We start from the raw sequence: 20,722 nt of genomic DNA, 5'->3' as shown, positions 1-20,722 counted from the left end.
ATGTCTAATGAGCAGACCAACCGTGAAAAAGAAAAGGAAACAAAAGGAAGGAAAAATGAAACCGCTGGAAGAAATCCCTGATTGGGAGGCACGGGATTAATTTGTCTTCGATTACCACTCATCTTTTCTGGTTTGGGCTGTGTCCGCTTGGAGCCAAGAGCTTCCTTCCTGTTTCCTCTGTAGAGGTCAGCCACGCCACGCATGCCCACTCATGTCCACAGGAGCACAAACAGCCTTTGCATGGAAAGAGCACTAGGTGGTGCCCATTTTCTTCGCGGTGCAGGGCTGGCTTCCCCCAGTGAGTCTCTTCCAGGGAGGTTCATTAGACCCCAGCCCCTGGCAATCTGGTCCCACTCCTAACAGATGACCAGGTGCTCCGCGTCCCCTTTTGTGCTTGCCTGGAAGCATCCCGGGGCTCACTCGTTTTAGGGCAGAGCGTGGGTTTTGAGAGATGGGGTTTTCAAATGAGTGGGTATGCGTGGGGAGATGGTGACTAAAAGCTTCCAATGCCCCCGTTGAATATGGACCCTTGAGGAATCCAGGCGACAACCTGCCTGTCCGTGGGACGGGAGGTTCATCAAGGAAATAGCTGTGCCCAGTCCCGGATCATGCAGCTCACGGGCTAGTGTTCCCCCTCCACTTTCTCCGTGAATCAAGCGTTGGGACTAGGACAGGAACTAAAGGCAAATCCTTTATTTCCAAATTCCTTCTCCCCAGAAAGAATTCTGTGATAAATAGAAGGTTCCACGGAAGATTTTGCATGCCACCTCTGCCCCCGTCCCCTTACACGCACTGTTTGAAGAGGTGGCTTTGTAACACTTCGTTTATTCTTTAGAAAACGGAAAAACAAAATCTTGTTAGGCATGCTTAACAGATTGTTGCTTTGGGTGCAAGGAGTGCAGATAAGTGGTTCAGAAAATGCTCCCCCCACCCCACTCCGGGGAGGATAATTTTATTCGGAAACTCTTTCCATCAGATTGGTTTTAAAATATAGATGCTTTAAAAAGTTTTCGTCCCCCTGAAAGCCTGTGGCAGCAGTTGGGTATGATGGTGTTATTGCCACATGGAAGCTGTGTAGCGAGCTAGTAGAAACAGGGGGACAGCTTTTCTGTCCTTCGCCTTTTTCTGTGAAATTGGGCCAAATGGGGTGAATGTGCTAAGTATGCTTGTTTGACTCAAAAGAAGGCCAAGAGGTAGTTTTGGGAAAAGTCATGAAGTAGCCTCTTTTAGAAAAATCTCAACCCTGTTTGCTAGCCGGTGAACCATTCTCTAAAATAAAGGGAAAAGAAAAACTACTCGTAGTACAGGAGAAGTTAAATTCAGAAAAAAAAAAAGTGGGGTGGGGGGAACTTTATTATGAAACTGCCGTAGCTGCCCTGTCATATGTCATGACATGTGGCAGGTTGACTGCTCATTAATTCTATTTATATCAGTATGATAATCCACCCCACTGAGTACACATGTGTTAAAATATTCATAAATTATGTTTATTGTGAACAAATATACATTAAATGCCAAAAGAAGACCGTTATTTAAAGACAAAACTAGTCAACAATCAAACAAGCGTAGCCTTTTTACTGTCAGTCCAGTATTTTACATTTTATCAAATTCACATTAATTGCCTCTCCCTCCCATTGCCTCAGAGGGAATGTTCATTTCTCTTTTGTTTTTAAACTGTACGAAAGAAATAGCTTTCCCGGAAGGGAGTCGATTTGGAAAACAAAAGCTATTCTGCCTCTCCACGCCACTAACAACATGGACTGCAGCAGACCGTGTGTAGGGAAACGTATCTGACCTGGAAAATTGTTAAAGATATCATTTGAAACCCTAATACTGGCTTGAATTGAATTTGATGGCAGTTCGTGAAATGATAGACCAAGTTAAAGAAGTCAGACAATTTCTTGATAAAGTAGGCTGCCGATAACAATTTTGAGTTCATGCACGTTAAAAAAAGAACATGAATATAAAGGATGGTGAAACTAATACGCAATGTCGAGAACTGAAAACGATCATCAAAATATAGTGCCGCGGACTGCGTGTTAGGACTCGTTACTTCCCGATGAAGCAATCCTGACGCCTCTCCTCGGAAGGACTTCAGGAAGTTGAGAACGTCGGGAGTGATTATTCTTTTCACAAACGGTTACAGAACAAAGGTGAAAAGTTTGAAGTCCTTGTCCGAATCCAAACATGTCTCTAGTTACACTATATTGTTTAACTTACCCAATTCATCATATTCTGAATAAACGCCATGCAAGCACCTAGGAGTATTCATTATTAGGACCGCACTTCAGAGTTAACGACAAGAAAGGCCATAACAATGTGGACAATGTGTGGAAAAATCCTCCATTTGTAACCCTCTCTAGGAAACTGCTACCAATTTTCAAAATGTTAACTTACACCAACATGGACATTTTTTAAAAATCTGAGTCAAAATGACAAATGATAAGTAAGAGAAAATAGGGAATTCTGAATTTATTTCATTATTAAGAGAAAATAAGGAATTCTGTGTTTATTTCATTATTAATGTATGCTTATGTTAAAAAGAAGCAGGGCAGGATATAGTAATAACCATGAAATCATTTTTTTCACTTGCTTTTTTAAAGTAATCTGTAGGTTTGGTTATCAATACTAAGTAAATTATTCAAAATTTGGAAAGCTCCAAATTGACTCTATAGTATCACTTAGAATAGTAGACATTGGAAGGTATTATGATGCCTTTCAATGGGGACATGGTTAGAAAAACAGAAAGGATACAGCCATTGATGAAATATTATGTAGACAATGAAAATTAAATATAAGTAGCCACATGGAAAATGTGTGATAAAATAGTAAGTGATTGCTTAAGGGATACTGGGTTGTTAAGGGGGATGAAAAATTTGGAGACGGATTGTAGTGATAGTCACACCACATGACAAATGCAAATAATATCGCTGAATTGTATGTGTAAATGGGAATGTTTTTATATGAAGTACACAAACACACATATATATAACAAAATATATACACACAGTATTTTACTTATAATGTGCATAATGTACACAGGAAACCAATACATAAAGGGGCTGAATGATTTGCAAAAATTAAAAAGTATAATGTGCATGACATTTGCATAAAATACAGTATGTATATATACACATATATACACGTGTATGTGTATATGTATATTTGCCACAATGAAATCATTATGTGAAGAAATCAGGATAGAACAGTATAGTATGATTATAATAATGTTAACGCACAAGGAGATGTAAGAAAAAATGCTTATCATCATGCTAGGTATCAAAATGATTATTTTTTACTCTCTTTTCTAATGTTTACTATGCTGTCTTTATTAATATAATTTTTATTCATTTTAAAAATTGAAGCACATTATTTGAAAGAAACCAGTAGTCATTTTGTATTTTTCTTTTCATTTTATAAATGATGACCACAGATTTTGGGAGAGAACAATGAGACGATCCCATTTCTAAAAATTACTAATTTTGCCATTTCCCCCCCCCCCCCATGTGTAGATTTAGTAGTCAAACCCAGTTTGTCTTCCTGGAACCCTGGCACAGATACATTTATGAGTTAAAGTTCATTTTGGGGGGAAATGTGATTTTCCTGCTTATTCTTTCCAACTCCAAGTCATATTTTCACCTATCAGCTCTCAAACACCCTGAGCCGCCATTTCAGAAGAGAGAGAGACACAGAGACAGAGACGAAACCAAATCAAAACAAAACCGCCTATCAACCCCCCACAAAACCTTCTTATTAAGCTCTCTGCAAAGTCTGAGATCCACTTTCATGTGAATCTTGGCCCCTGTGCCGCCCGCTGTACAATCATTCTCATCTGAGATTTGAACATATTGGAGGGACCGAGCCTTCCTTTCTTTTATCCTGTCATCCTTCCCAACCCCAGAAGTGACGGGCATATGGCAGGCGCCCTCCCTGGATTCTCAAACAACAGGAGGGACCTGATTTCAATTCCTACATCCTGTCATCAGTGACTCCCGGGATAGTTTGTTCTTGCAAGGCTAAAGATGTGAGTCGAGTTCGCCATACGGACAGAGCTTAATGCGATGCCATTTTTTACCACTGGCGCCCTCAATCAGTTAATTAAACATGATATAAATCATGGCGTGTATTTGTAAAGTAAGATTAATATGGCCAAGTCAAAGTACACGAGAATCCTCCCGTCCTAGAAGTGTGAACCGCGGGAAGGAAGATTACACTCTGGAAACTCAATCCTTTTGAGCAGGCTTTGTTGATTTAATCCCTCAGACGGCTTTGTGCAACTGGAAACCTGGAGCTGTCATCTTTAGCCAAAATTTCAGCCATAACTTCCTCAGCTTTCACCCCATTATTGAAATCAGCATTCACAATACTCAACAGATCAAGCCTTTCAGCAGACCACAGGGCAGCCTTTTACCACCTGGGACCCCAGAAAAATAAAACATGTTTAATAAATATTGCATTTTGTTTTAACAGGAAGACTTTCCCCAGTCTCTCTCTCTCTCTCTCTCTCTCTCTCTCTCTCTCTCTCTCTCTCTCTCTCTCTCTCTCTCTCTCTCTTTCTCTTTCTCCCTCCCTCCTTTCCTGAGTAGCTAAGGGATACCCCCAGGCTGCACATTCCATCACTCTGGTCAGTTAGCTTTCTAGCCTTAATAAAAGAATTTCCCCCTTCATGTGCTAGGGAGCCTTGTTAAACGGGAGCAATTATAGAAACACAAGATAGGTGCTCCGAGAAGATCAAAGCTCACCTACAGACAGCTCTGTAGGAATTTGGAACGCTCTTTGAAAAGTGCTCAGTTTACAAAGTATAGAGGTATTAAACCTCAGGAATTAAAAAAAAAGAATCCTGGTTTCATAGAATGTTGAACGTCTGACAGTAGTTAATATGGGATCTCCCTCAGTCACTCTTTGTGTATTATTCCTAATATCTATTCACCACATACCTATAACAGCTCCAAAGGAGCCATTATGCTCAAAAAGCATGCGCACATGATGGATCCTTAATACCAAATACATTACCGACTCAGTAGGTACATTTTAACCTCAATATCCTAACTCGGGGGGGAAGGGTGGGAAAATGGCCTGTGCATTTCTCTAAGAAGAAAACACATGCAGTATGCCTGGGTCTTAAGTTTAGTGGCTCACTCCTGAGGTCCCTAGAGGCTTCCTTTTCCCACCTTGGAGAGAGAGGTGATGGCCTCACTCGTGTCTATCAGGTGTGTATCAGCACTTGGTCCCTGGGGATCCGAACAGTCCACCCAACTGCCATTTCCCATCGTAGCACCCAGTCTCGGGCATGGCAATGTTGCTTCAACCTCGATAGGTTGGATTGGTTTTATTCTTGAAACACACACACACACACACACACACACACACACACACACTTATAGACTCTATTTCAGAATAACCTTGGATTTCAGAATATCCTTGGCAATTGTGTGGACATGGGAACTTTGGGGTGACAAAAGGTATTAGGATTCATCTCTTTATTCCACTCTGCCAGCCAAATCCTTTCTTTTATGTGCGGTATCTTAATGGAGCCGAGCAGAGTTAGTGGGTTCAGCCTGGGAGCTTGAGTCCCATGCTTCAGCAGAGGAAAAGGAGTTATCGAAAAGGTTGCTCTTGCCAGGGACCTTTCAACGCCGATTTAGAGAAAACAAGTTAGAATTTGTGTCATTTAGGGTCTTTAGCGTAAAAAAAAAAAATGCAGCAATAAACACAAAACCCTCATTTTATCTGAGTCTATCTGTTTCTAATGGAACATTTCAGGAATGATAAAAGTCAGAGCTGATACTTTTCTGTTTATTAAAAAATCATTTTAGCAGGGACTCTTACACCTCTTACAACAATCCATACATCAATTGTATCAAGCTTATTGGTACATATGTTGCCATCATCATTTTCTAGATATTTACTTTCTATTGGGCCCTTGGCATCAGCTCCTCTTTTTCCCCACCCCCACCTCGTGACCCCTTGATAAATTATAAATTATTATTAGTTTCATATCTTCCACCAACTGCTCTCTCCCTTCCCCCACAGTTTCTGTTGTTCCAGCCCTGGAGGTGGGGTGGGGGTGTGTGATTATGTGTCGCTCATTGGAATCAGTGCCCCCTCCTCCCATCATCTCCCCACTTTCCCCCTACGCTTCTGGTATCACTATTCTCATTACTGTTCCTGGATTCCATGTGCCATGAGCTCCTATTTCTTATCTGTACCTGTGCACATGCTCTGGTCTAGCCCACAGTGAAAGGCAGGACTAGGGTCATGATAGTGGGGGGTGAGGAAGCTTCAAGGAACCAGAGGAATATTGTGTGTTTCATGGGTGCTTTGCTGCGCCCTGGCTGACTCATCCCTCCCCTGTGAACCCTCTGTGGGGGGATGTCCCATTGTCTACAGATGTTCTTTGAGTCTCTGCTCAGACCCCCCTCATTCTCAACAGTGTTTTTGTTTCTTTGGTTGGTTTGGGTTTTCTGATACCTGTTAACTAGTCTTGAGGACACCTCATGATTACACAGGCTGGTGTGCTTCTTCCATGTGGGCGTGTTGCTTTTCTGCTAGATGACCATTTGTTTAATTTCAAGTTTTTAAGATCCCAGATGCTATACCTTTTGAGAGCCAGGCACCATCAGCTATCTTCACCATATTTGCTTATGTACCCATTTTGTCTCCAGTGATTGTGCCGTGAGGGTGAGCATCACAGAATTCTAGTCTGTTATTTATTTTTTTAATTCTAATTTGTTATTAAAAAAGTGTCGAGGGAGAGTATGAGCGGAAGCCTGAAGTCTGTGTACTTCCTCAGAGTTTAAGCATATAGGTGTGCACATATGTATATACACTTATTCATAAAAATAGAGATATTGGCCTCAGTACATATATTTATATGGCAATACACTGAGCTGATACTTTTTAACTGGCTATTATGTCCCATATTCTATATCAAATATGTCACATGGAGTATCACTTAACCTTCATGATACAGTTAAGGTAGATATTATTGTTATTATTATTTTACAGACAAGGACACAATGACTGAGGGACACAATGACTGAGGGGTTAAGTAATTACCAAAGGTCACACAGTCAGAAAGAAGTGTAGAAGTAACACGAACCTGGGCTACCAGACTCCAGTAGTCTAGCTCTTGTAGCCCTGAGATGATTGGCTTTACTATTTCCTTTGTGTGGCGATCTAACGCTTCTCTTTTATGACTTCTTTTTATTTAGCAGTAGACTTGGGAGGATCCTAATCTTTAAAGGTAAAACTTACAGAAATTTCCCCCATGTTTAACATACTGTGTTTACTTTGGGTGGTAAATGGGTCACATCCCTGGTAATTTTTCTGTTCCCCATAATATGCTTTGGAAGTGGACAACACCAAAAGTTACCTGAAATAGTTTTATGACAGTGTTTTCTTTTTGCCTCTGAGCCACAACTTTATAATTTACTTAAGAAAACCAATGTCATTGTTGAAAATGAAAACATTCCATTATCTTGTTTTCCTTTCCTTTATCTAAAGCGTTTCCTTTGATCAGCTCAAGATGGTGACGTCTTACCCAGGTTGGGAGGTCATCGTTCCACATTTGAAAGTAAGAGGTGGCACGTTAAATAGTCCTGGTGGCACAGTGATTCCACATTAGACTTCTAACTGCAATGTCAGCAGTTTGAGACCACCAGCTGCTCCTTGAGAGAAAGACCAGGGTCTCTTCTACCTTAAAGAGTTACAGTCTCAGAAACTCACCGCGAGACATTCTTTCTTCTTGGTCCTACAGAGTCAGCAGCACACACACAGCAGTGAGGGTGGTTTTGCCGCCCCCTCCTTTTTTTTTTTGGTATGGGCCAAGTTGAGTCAGATGGGCCTGAATCTGTATTTTGGAGCCAGCAATGTTTAGCTCTGAAGTCTTGGGTAACTGATGTCAACTCCTGTGGTTTCAGACAAGCCTAATGCAAATGAGAGGAGTAATGCCCATCACGCAGCGTTATTCTGAGCACCCAGTGAATGACGTGTATATTACACCTGACAGAATTCCTACCCATGGTGGTTCAATAAACACCACTTCCTCTCTCCTCCCCTTGACCTTATTTATGATCTATCTGGCTTAAAAGAGTCTCCATTTCTCCATTGGAAGCACACAAGAACTGCTCTCAGAGTCTGGGTCGTTATTGGACAAGAATTCTGAGGCCTTAAGCGAGGGTAACGCACATCACTCTGAAGCCACTTCTCTCAGGCTTATGGTTTGAGTTCAGGGACCCTCACTTTCCTTCTTTTCAGATGGATGCTTGGGTGTTGACTATCAAGGGGGCCCTTTACGTGGGAGGGCATAGCACATTTCCAGCTTTCTGATGATGAACTCGGTGGGGGTTAAGAAGTGCCTGTAGATCTTTTGTGGGTTGTCAGACTCATTTGAACAAATGTCTCCACACACTGCTTGGCAAAGACATCTGCTGTCATTGTCCTTTGGGAGTTCTACCGGGGTCTCTAAAACAGGCTACGTCCTCTTCAGGCCATGAAGACCTGGCCTGCAAGTCCAACTAATTTCCACTTTCTCACTGTATGAAATACATATTAATAATCATTCAATCAATCCATGTGCCACCTTTGATAATCAGCAAGTTTCTTTCACGGTATGGAGACACAGTTGACATTTGACCGAAATTCAAGACTTTTTGAGGAGCCATTTTTCTTTGATCTAGCTGAGCATATGTCTATAGAAACATATATGCATACCAACAGCCTCTTAAAAGAGAGACTGCTAATGCCAGAGAATGTTGATTTTGTCCCTTGACATTTTTCCTGTCTTTGCTTTCTTCACTTTTCGTAATCTTTCGTTGTCTGCATGTAATACTCTCATTGTCTTTAGAAGCATTCAGCATGTGGAATAGCTGCATGGTAAGGCTCTTTAAAGATATTATTTCAGTGAACTATGAAAACTCAGCTGTCACAGAATAATGCATAGAGATAAGTCTGCTTTTACCCTCTTACCCAAAGATTCACCTACCTTTCCAGAGTCCACATGTGTGGAAACACCTGGCACGTGGTCAGAACGTTTGCTTTTCTCCTAAAGTTTCTAGATTTAGCAAAGAAACATGCACAAAAATATAAGATGCCTAGTTAAAATAGAACTTTGGGTAAATGATCGCTTTTTTTTCAGTCTCAATATGTCTCATACAGCATTTGAGACATAGATGTACTTAAAATAAGGATTCTTTATTTATCTGAAATTCAGTGCCACGGAGCAGCCTGTATTTGATCTAGCAACTCTAGTTCCTCGACCTCTTTGGTGAACAAAGCAACAACTTCAGTGTTGTCCCCATCACTTTGGGGATGCACTAGCATGCCCATGGAGGGAAGAATCCAGAGTGGTGATCTTGCTTTTTCATCCACTCTTGGGAGACTTTGACTAGAGGTTGAGGACTAAATCAGGAGAGATGGCATGGATGCTCTGGCAGGAATGTGAATGCCAAAGGGTCATTGAGTCACCGATTGCAATTACATTTTTCAAAATATGTTTTCTTGGTTATCCTTTAAGGCAAACCTGAAAATAAACTACACATATGGATGTCCGCTCCTAATATATTCACTGGCCATCAGCAAATATTTAATTAGTTCCTACTATGTGTGGAATAAGTGCGGAAGGTGAGGCTACCTGCTCTCGTAAAGCTATGAAGTCCTGGGACCCCTGCTGGGGTCACGATGAGTCAGAATCGATTCGACGGCAGTGTGGGGCAAGAAGCCCTGGTGGTACAGCGGCTACAGTGCTCAGCTGTTAACCAAAAGGTGGGCGATGTAAACCCAGCAGGGGGAAAGACATGGAAATCTACTTCTGTCAAGATTTACAGCCTGGGAAACATTCTGGGGAAATCCTTCGCTGTCCTTGAGAAATCAGTAGCCATTGGAATTGACTTGACCACCATGGGAACAGGACCTGTGAGGCACTGGGGGGCAGTGATATTCATATTTTGATATTTATGATACACTTATGCTCAGGCCCTGAGGGTATGTTTGTGTGTGGATATTAATGGTGATCACTTTGAATAGCAATAGTTGCAGATACCTAATTGTACTTTTTTGCCTTCCAATCAAACAGCATAATGGACATCCTCTGTACTCCTGAGAATTAATGGGGTATATTTTATTGGAAGTCCTTTGCCTCTTAAAGCATAGCTATATACTTTGGAGATAATATTATATCAATACCTGCATTTTTATATCCATAGCTGCTTTTTGAAAGGCCTGTATCTCCCCATAGCACTAAGTTAAATCTTCATCCATTCTATAATTTTATCAACCAGAAGGTCAAAATATTGTTTGAGCACGTCACTTTTTCTGCCAGGCATCAAAATGACTCCTAGCAATTGCCTATCTTAATTTTTAAGTCATTTTTTTCCGTTTTGAGGTTATGGAGACTTACACGTGTTTGATTGGATTCAGTCTAGTAGGCTGTGCAACATTTACTACGCCTTGTATTTTTTTTCATTATAATAAAAAGCCTCGTAAATCACTACTACTTAGAATTATATTGAAAATACTTGTGATACTTTTATATACAGTGAGTTTAATGCCAGGATGTGAAAGCAAATTGATTGTCGGCAATTCTGTGCTTGAGCACCCCGGAGTAAAAAGAATTACACCAGTGACCGTGGGGACCTCACGGTCTCGGGAAGGCTGGTTTGGAGCTCAGACATTCACCGGCAATGGAAGGAGGAAGTGCTTGCTCCTTCTGCTCTGAATTGGCATGAACATGTTTGAATTCAGAGACATGCTTTTTGAAGGGGTGGGAGAGAAAGCTCAAGGGGAGCTTATGTTTATTGCTCTTTCACTTAGTAAAATGAACAGCAAGAAAATATGTGATTGGGTTTGTTTTTTTTTTTTTGGTTTGATTTTGTTTTGTTTTGCAACAGGCATTGTGAGAGTCGCTTATGCAGAAAACGCACCATCTCAAAGAGGTGTTGGTGTGGAAGTGCTGGTGAGATCAGCAGCTAAAACCCTGACAAACGGTTTACCTCTTGCTTTGAGTGAGATGCACAGGGGGCTTCTGGAAGAGCTCTTTGAGGAAACAGACCTAGGTGAGCTGCAAGCAGCTGCTGCGTTTAGGCATGAACTTAGCTAGTCATGTGAGCTGTAGGGAGAGTGAGTTGATAATTTGGGAAAGTGTGTTAGTCTGGGTAATTTAGAGAAACAAATCCAAAGAAACTCAAGGATAAGAGAGAGTTTTATATAAAGGTTAAGTGCGCATCAAGAAAACATCCCAACCCAGTGCTGCCCAAGCCCAAAAGTCCAACATTAACCCATTAACCCATATACCCAACACCAATCCACAAAGTCCCCCTCCATCTCACAAAACAGAGGCAATGATACCAACTTCAGGAGGAAAGCCGAATCAGTGAATGTGTAAGCATCTCAGCACTGGCATGGGTCTCCACACGGCTGTTCCAGCACCCAGGGCTGCATCAGGGTAGGTCCATGTGGCTTCTCCTTGGGGATGTCTTACATGAAGTCAGCCTTGCAAGCTGAAACAGGGAACTGCTAAGGCAGCTGCACCCTGGTCCCACCATCACAAAGCAAGAGACCCAAGAACTCGAAAGGTAAGGCTCACTGAGCCATTTATCCCACATGTGTTTATCGGCCGGGTTGGCACAATAAACTAACTCAGGAAGAGTCCTAGGTCCAGTTTAAAACAGTCAAAGAGTTACTCTGGATTCTTCTTACCTGGTTCTGCAAGATGGCATGTTCAAGAAATCGAAAGTGTCTTGGCTTTTCAATGAGAGGAAAAATCAAAAGTGCCGAATTTGATTTTAGAAGGCAGCCTAGTTGCTGGCTAGTTGCTTTCTCTCATCCCTGAGCTAGCTTTGGTTGGGAAAAATATGAGAGCATAGAGATGATGATGAGAAATAAAGGAATCGAGTAAGTGTGTTGACATGAGTCATTAGTAGCTGGGGAGGCCAAAAGGTCTATTGTTCCAAGTGGAAATCAGGCTTCCAATATGCACTTCTGATGCAATTTCTATGAAGGCTGTGCCTTCAACCAGCTACAGAGGAAACAGCATAACACAGCAGCTACAGACCTTCCTGGACCCAAGGAGTCTTACAACCTATGCCTTTGAAGAAGGTCCTTCTGAGACCTTACCTCTGTGTTCTCCTACACTTGCTGGCACAACTGTCATGTCACTTGTGTTAGGCTGGATTGGCTGGAGAAACAAATTCATTGACACTCATATATGTGTAAGAAAGAGCTGTATATCAGGAGTAATTGGATTCCAGAAAACATCCTAGCCCGGTGCATATCAGGTCCGTAAGTCCAATGCTAGTCCATAAATCCATCTTTAGACTCATGCAGTCAGCCACAAACAATGATGCAAATGCTGGAAGATCACAGGCTGGTGGGTGAAAATCCTTGTGGATACGATGGCAGTGGACACATCCCCAGCACTCCCCCCGGTATCCAGCAGGTATCTGAGTGGCTTGCCAGCAGGAAGGTGGTACAGAGAGACAGGAAGTTCCAGGATCCTCCTTATGCGAAGACCACTACCCACCAGGTGGTATCGTCAGTTTGTGATCTAATTGACAGGCTAGAAAGACTTAACCCATATCTTCTTATGGGAGCCATGTTGGCACACAAAAAACCTAACTATGACATTACTAGACACCTCAGGCTGCAATGATCAACTTCTGTTCAATGAAGCAGTCCCTCAGAGAGGCGTAGAGTACCTGCTTGCTAAGCTCAGTTTTGTCACTTAATAGCCATGCCACTTCAAGCCAGTTATAAAGCCTCACTGTGCCTCAGTTGCTTCAGCTGTAGAATGGTGAAGGGAAGTTCATACCTACAGAGTCCTTGGCTACCAAGGACATAGGCTCTGAAACTTGCATAAATAAGGTTGTGCATGGTTCTTGCAGACATACGTTCTCAGACAATCAAAGAGTGTGGACATGGATAGGTGACAAGAACGCTTCTCAGCTGTGTTTAGTTGTACCTGACAACAGTGAGGTGCAGGCCTTCAACCAAGGCACAGAATCATCGGTGGCCTTGTGTAGGGGTCTTACGCAGATATTGTTCACAGGTGGACCCTCAGAGATCATGAGCCTCAGAGAAGTGAACACTGTTGCCAATTACTGAAAGGGGCAGGGTTAACTTCCACATCACTTTCATGTCTCGTTTAGTGGCTGGTTCCATGCTTCCATGCTAATATTGAGTCTATGTTACAAGCAGGCTGAAGTCTATCTTTATGGCCAACGGAAAACTATCCTTTCTAGGACATTTCCAGATTGAATCTCTATGCTTATCATCCATGAGCCATGAAAGCTGCTTGGCAAAAAGAGTCCATTAACAATCGGCATTGTTTAGTCTCCTCCAAAGAAAAAGAGTAGAAAAAGCAAGGGCCTTCTTCCACAAGATGGATAACCACAGTGTTTGCAACAGTGGCCTCAAACATACTAACAATGTCATGATGGCAGAGGACCAGCCGGGGTTTCCTGGTGCTGCACATAGGGTAGCTTTGACTTGGAACCGAATCAACAACCAACAAACCCAAACCAAACTCACTGCCATCAAGTCAATTCCAACTCATAGAGAGATGGTGCACCTGACAAGTTCTCTCTAGATGATGATGCCAACCATCACACTGCTGGTGGGTTACTAGCCATGCTAGACTTTTACAAAGAGAATTATTCAGATGTTTAACGCAATGCCGAAACTTGCCATCGATTCTTTTATTCAGGGGACAGGAGTGGTGACTTTGTCTCAAGCACACCTGGTGAATTCCCCGAGGGTTCTGCCTCTTCTGTGGCCTTTCTGCCTCTCACTGTATTTCAGGGAAGGTCCTGAACAATTTGACTTGTCCCCAATCACTTAAGCTTTTCTTACATGATGCAGTCGAACCACAGAAGGGTTAATGGCATGCTCCATTTTGATAAACTGGAGCTAGTAAATATCCAGGGTCTCTTGCTCCCCTTTTATGAATATTGCTCAACCTGGACCTCTGCTCTTTTAGGCCAGAGCTGAGTACGCTTCCACATGCTGGCTTGCCATCTGCACTGTAGACTAATGCAACATCTTGTTGTCTGGTCTTCCCAAGAATGCATTGTATAGATTGCAGTTCATTTAGAATGCAGCTGCCAGGGTCGTGACTCACACAGAGATTAATCATTACGCCTGGGTTAGCTTCATTACTTTGACTACCCATTACATCTTGCCGAGATTATAAAATGTTGCTTTTAACTTACAAGGCCCACACCAGCACCCATTTACCTCCAAGACATGCATTTATACTGTTTTCTTTGGAATTATCAAGTCACTGCAAATTGCTCGTATTCCCGAAAGCTTTGACTTCAAAAAGCAAGCCATGCAGAAGCTCTCTCGCCGCTTTCTGCAAGCTGATTGAGCAGTGTGTCTTGGAAAGGAAAGATAGCATGCATTATATTGTAGACCGCATGCGATTTTGCAGGACATGCGTTAGATGACTGCTGCAGACATTTTAACCAAGTGGCTTTTTTAAAACAATAAAGCCATTGCTTTTAAAAAAAAGCATCCTGCAATTGTAGAGTTCCTGAGTAAAGTGTGGCCACATTGGTAGTATTTTCTGTGGGATTATTTTGTCTCATTCGCTGTGGTGATTCCTGGTGATCTTCCAACAGCTAGTCAGTCCATTCTGGTTCATAATGACCTTATAGGACAGGATAGAACTCATCCTTTGGGCTTCCAAGGCTGGGAATCCCTATGGGGACTGAATGTCACCTTTTGCCATAAAGCAGGTGGCGGATTCCAACTTCTCACCTTGTTAGGCAGCCCTACCTGTGACCCATTACTCTGTCAGATGACTGTATATGTCGCCCACCAAGGTCTTCCTCTTAAGAAGGTTTTTTTTTTTAATCATGATGTATCCTTAATGACAATTTCTTTGGAAGATCTTGAATCTCCAAGATAAAACTCCAGTTCACTGCTGTAGAGTCAATTCTGATCCTGTAGGACTGGGTGGAACTACTTCTGTGGCTTTCCAAAACGATAACTCTTTACAGGAGTAGAAAGCCCCATCTTTCTCCCAAGCACTAGCTCAAACAAGAGCAAAATGCAAAACACCTCACTTCTATGGACTCAATTCCCACGCAGAGTGCCCTTGTAGGGAAAGGTCTGCCACGGTGGGTTTCCAAGACTCTGACCCCTAATGGGAGTAGAAAGTCTCATCTTTTGCCCCGAAAAGGAGCTGGCGCTTTCAAACTACTGGCCTTGCTGTTTGCAGTCCATTTGTAACCACTACACCATCAGGGCTCCCAGTGAGGAGTGGCTGGTGTTACTTACACATGTCTAATGGGAATGTTGATAACACTGCCCATGACCTTGATGAAAACCATGATGCTGGATAACAATTACAATCCCAAAGCCCACCCATTGCCATCAAGCTGAATCTGACTCATGATGAACCTATGTGTCATACAGTAGAGCTGAGCTCCACAGGCTTTCCTTCCATGTTATCTCTCCAGGCCTTTCTTCTGCAGCGCTGAGTGGGTTTGGCTAGCCAACCTATGGCTTAGTAGTCCAGTGCCAACTGTTTAAGCCAACACCCTCTAAAAACTACAAGTCTGTAAGTGAGGAAATGAAAATACCAAGGGGTTACGTGATTTGCAAGACTACATGACTCCTAAGTGCAGAGATGTGATGGATGTGGTGCGGCTCTGGAGCGCCGTGTATCTCACAAATGTGTCCATCTGGCAACCACTTTTTAGCCTTAGCTTCCACTCACCTGAGCCCTTCTCACTTCCTGCCCACCGTGTGACTCAGCCGACGGGCTCTATATAGTTGGCCAGTATTGCCTCTGTGTCTGAGGGACGTGGGCTTACTTAATCTTGGGACCCGGAGCTGAGAGGTGCCTAGAACTGTGTGGCCTTGTAGCTTGGCTGTTGGCCCGTAGCATACCCTCCAGGCTTCACCTCCTTCTGAGACTTAGATCCATGCTATCTCTTTCATGAACCACTTGGTGCTTTCTTCCACCGGAATTCCTCTCTCCCTCTGTTTCCCCGAAGCATCACTTAGTCACTTTGTTTGAACCACAGACACCATATCCTGTCTGGACAGGGCCGTCTCTCACTGTCACATCTCTCCCTCCAGGGAACGGCAAGGGCTCCGGCTGCAACCGCACTTCATCCTCACCAGTGCTTTGGTTTAGTGACATTAAAACATTTGTTTAAATTTGAAAAACTGCCAAGAAGCTTACCGACTGTCTAGATCATTAGAATGAAATGATTGACTTACCAACTTACTGAACAGGGCCACAGATGTGTTATGAAGAGGCTTCAAAAATTGGAAAAGGGAATCAAAAGAATGGAATTTTTACCTGAACTTTTTGTAGTCCCTTCTATTTAAGAACTTAGATGATCACTTTATCAGATAAATGTATTTGAAAACTAGCCGCAAAACTGAGTTTCATGTATTCCGCATTTCAATATGGATAAGACTAACAGTCGTGTTGCCGATACTAATAGCCATAATGCATTTGGCACAAGAGCCTCAGTGACACAGTGGGTACTACCAGCTGCTCCTTGGGAGCAAGAGGAGCTTTCTACTCCCCTAAAGAGCTACAGTCTAGGAGCCCCCCGCGGCGGTTCCAGCCTGTCCTGGGGGTTGTCTTGAGTGGGAATGGATTTCACACCAGGGAGAAAGAAATGAGAGCGTGCCAGCACTGTAAATCAACTATCTCATTTGATTCTAAAACCAGTGTGTGCTGTCAGAATCATGAAATCTCCATTTTACAGAGCGGGGGGGGGGGAAGCTGAGGCTTAGCCCTGACTCCCACCAAGATGCAATGAACCATCTGGATCTCGTGGCATTTTCATTGGGTGGAGACTCAGAAAGTAGCCTTGGTGGTGCTGTTGAGCAAGCATTGGACTCCTACCTGTTAGGTCAGCAGTTCAAATCTGACAGTTATCCTGCAGGGGAAAGATGAGCTCCTGGAAAGATGTACAGCTGCAGAAACTGCCCATAGGGTGTCCTAGAATTAGAGCTGACTTGTTGGCAGTGGTTGGCTTGGGGTTGGGTTTGAGTCTCTAAAGTTGGGCATTCTGGTCGTGGGTCCTCACTGATATATTTAACTTTTTGTTGGTCCTTCTGCTTTGTTAGAGCTCTCACTCATCCTCTATGCAGAGGAAAGGGACTGGGCCAGGACGTGCCCAAGATCGCTTCTTGTGAGAGAGTCTCTGAGTCTCCCAAGAAGCTCAAAACCCCTTCTCTGGCGTTTACCAAGAGTTACATATGGCACATGTCAAGAGCTGTGAACATTTTATTTAATCCATTGTGTTTATTTTCTTCAACATAAAGGTGAAATATTTTTACATTTTCCCAATGCATTTCTCAGTAATAACATAGCCAGTAAAAATATTTTTGTTCATGTAGAGCAGGGCTATTATATTTTAGTCAAAGAAAAAGCGTACTTTATATACCAGTAGAGGGGGAGCCTCATTTTTTTATTAAGAAAGAGCCTGAAATATAGCAATTATTATACTGCCCTTTCCCTAATTTGACTTAAATTAGTGACTTTAAGTTATCAAAGGTTATGAAATATACACTGTGTGCACATAAGAGACAAAAATATTGCTTGCTAGTACCTACGTTTATGACATTAATCTATCTCTCAGTGATCTAATATAAAATAAACCATTTGAAAGCAATTTCATTGAAATACTTTCAGAAATGTTGAAATGAAAATATTAATCTTTTGAAAGTGTCACGTTGGATGCTTTTTTATCTCAGGAAGATGGAAGGAGTCCTGAGAACACGGAAAGAGGCAAAGAGATGCGAAAGCCAGAGGTAAAAATGTCAGCCAGTAGCCCAGAGTGCTCCTCCTTCTTGGCTCCTTCATTTCCTCCTTCTCTGTCTCTTCCTCGTCTTCCCTTCTCCCTCTTCTCCATATTTATCACAGAGAGCCTGCACTCACCTAGGCATGTGGCCAGGCCAAAGCATGTTGCTGTTAGGTGCTGTCAAGTCGGTTCCGATCCACGAGTCAGTTCTGACTCTTTTACAACAGGATGACGTACTGCCGGGTCCCGTGCCATTCTCACAATGGTGGATACGTTTGAGCTCAATGTGACAGGCACTGTGTCAGTCCATCTCCTTGAGGATCTTCCTCTCTTTCTCTCTCTTTTTTTTTTTTTTTGGTACACAGGTGGAATGAACAGGATGCTCTCCTGTGGAGTCTAGGTCCTTGACGCTTCCCATCGAGGTGAACTGTAGGCCCTTCTGGGAACCTCACTTTATCAGACCCATTCTTTTCCTGCTCTTGTACAGTAATTAGATTTCCATCGATACATTTTCTTTATAGTGAAGCCTCCCTAAGCAAAAAGACAACAAACAAACGGGCACCACAGAGTCTGGTTTTTAAAATATTAAAATATGCTAAACATATGTGATTAAAGTTATTTTGGAAGAGGAAAAAAAAAGAGAGAACCTTTAGCATGGTTGTGGTTGGCGGCGTTTTAGTTGCCTTGACAGCGACTCTGACTCTGGGGTCCTAGTGACCTTATGTATCGCAGCATGGGCGTAGACTTATGAGCTTTATCACGGTTTGATGCTGGAGAAAATGACTTCCTCTCTCTGTTCCTCAGCTCCTAGATGAAGAAGGTAATAATAGCATCTAGCCCAAGGCATGTTGTGTTAGATAAAAGAACACACATAAAACATTTCAGCCGGTAAGTGCTAAAGAATGATCAGGAAGTCCCATGTTCTAGAAACTCAGAAACTCCATCAACCATGCTACGATGTAAATGTCAGTTAACGTCTGTGGGGAAGCTGGCTTGTTGTTCTTTGTTTGGTCCAGTGTGTAAGTACAAGAAGTGATAGCCTACTCTAGAGCAAGATGGAGTACAGTAATTCTTCCTAGATGGCCGTCCTTAGAACACTAATTGCGCCTGGCTCTCAACTAGACATAAAGATGAGCGAGTTAGTTAGTTTATTGTGCCAACATGACCGATAAACACATGTGGGGTTAATTGAAGGGTGGAGGGATAAATGGCTCAGCGAGTCTCGCCTTTCGAGTTCTCGGGTCTCTTGCTTTGTGGTGGTCACACCAGGGTGCAACTGCCTTAGCAGTTTCCTGCTTCAGCTTGCAAGGCTCACTTCCTGAAAGACATCCCCAAGGAGAAGCCACATGGCCCTACCCCAATGCAGCCCTGGGTGCTGGAGCAGCCGTCTGGAGCCCCCTGCCAGCACTGAGATGCTTACACGTTCACTCATTCGACTTTCCTCCTGCAGTCAGCATTATTGCATGTGTTTTATGAGATGGAGGAGGACTTTGTGGATTGGTGTTGGACATATGGGTTAATGTTGGACTTGTGGGCTTGAGCAGCACTGGGTTGAGATATTTTCTTGATGTGCACTTAACCTTTACATAAAACTCTCTCTTAAACATGATTTTCTGTGGATTTGTTTCTCTAAAGTACCCAGACTAACACAACTAGAAACCATGCATAGCCGGCCATTTTCCCATGAGCACAGGGTGTACCTGGCTGTCACTGACAGCATTTCACGAGCAGGGGTGTGTGTGTGGGGGAACCAAGTCTCTTTTCCAACTAAGCTAATGCCTGCCCAACTGCCAGGTCCACAGTATCAGGGGTGTACTTGGCAGAAATGACATGACCTTGACATTTTGTAGCCTTCACACTGGAATTTGATTCAGCATCAAGGTTTTTAACAGGCTGAAAGTGATTCGTCAGTTCATTTTTGCCCCTAGATGAGCAGTCCCCCGTTTCCTTGGAAACTCAGACCTGAGCATATGTAGCCCAGAATGTGCACCCCTCATGGTTTCAATGGAACAAATACTGGATGTGTCTCTCCCAAGAGATTCAGTGTGTTGCCTAAAAACGAAGAGCCAAGAATTGGAGAAAATGGCCCTATTAAGATCATATGCGACAGAAATGACTGGATCTCACAAGGCACAGTCATTCCAAATAAGAGAGATAGACATTCTCATCATCTGTCCCTTGTTTGGTTCGCAATCTCCTTTATTTGCATGATTTCATTTTTCTGAATAGAAAAGTTGAGTGTCCTCCTTGAAATGACTCTTTACATATATTTAGGATGTCAAATGGTCACATCATTTCCTCCCAGAAGAGCTTTATGAACTAAAAAGAAGCATTAAGTCCTAGCTTTGCATATAGTGCCTTGTCCAGAGGCCTGGATACATTGTGAAAGCTCTGGGATATCTGTGACCTGCATGAGGTGCTGCGGGGCTTTTAAAAGGAAGTCTTAAAGGTGGGAGAGCCTTCAGTGGGGCGAGGAGACAGGCTAGCCCTGATCTTACTCTCCCTGTCCTTCCTAAAGGCTCTGACCGCTGCTTCCACCCTGCGGTGGGAAGCCCATCAGGTGCTGGCTCTGACAGTTTTGCAGAGAACAAGTACAAATGCCCACTCCTGTCTCACAATGACAACGGCGTCTTTGAGTCTGGAACATGCCCAAGCCTCCTTATACCTTTTGTGAAATTTTTATGTTTTTTTCCCCCCTTTTCACCTAGCAAATAAAGAAGTTAATACTCAGGAAAGTACGGACAATTTATCAAAACCTCATCATTCATAAATAATGAGATCAGATGTTGAACACAAGACTATCTGATTTCAAAATCTACTTTCTTTAGTCTGATAAAGCCGGATCCAACAGTGGGGTTTCTCTTTAGCTAGTATGTTGGTTGACAGAAAGTAACATACATAATTCACGGCTTTCATTTTTCTGCTGCCTTTTAGTTGAGTTGGTTCCAACT

This window comes from Tenrec ecaudatus, chromosome 17 (genome assembly GCF_050624435.1).
Source record: "Tenrec ecaudatus isolate mTenEca1 chromosome 17, mTenEca1.hap1, whole genome shotgun sequence".
Taxonomy (NCBI): domain Eukaryota; kingdom Metazoa; phylum Chordata; class Mammalia; order Afrosoricida; family Tenrecidae; genus Tenrec; species Tenrec ecaudatus.
The sequence above is the reverse complement of the archived record's forward strand: the minus strand, read 5'-3'. Positions refer to the sequence as shown.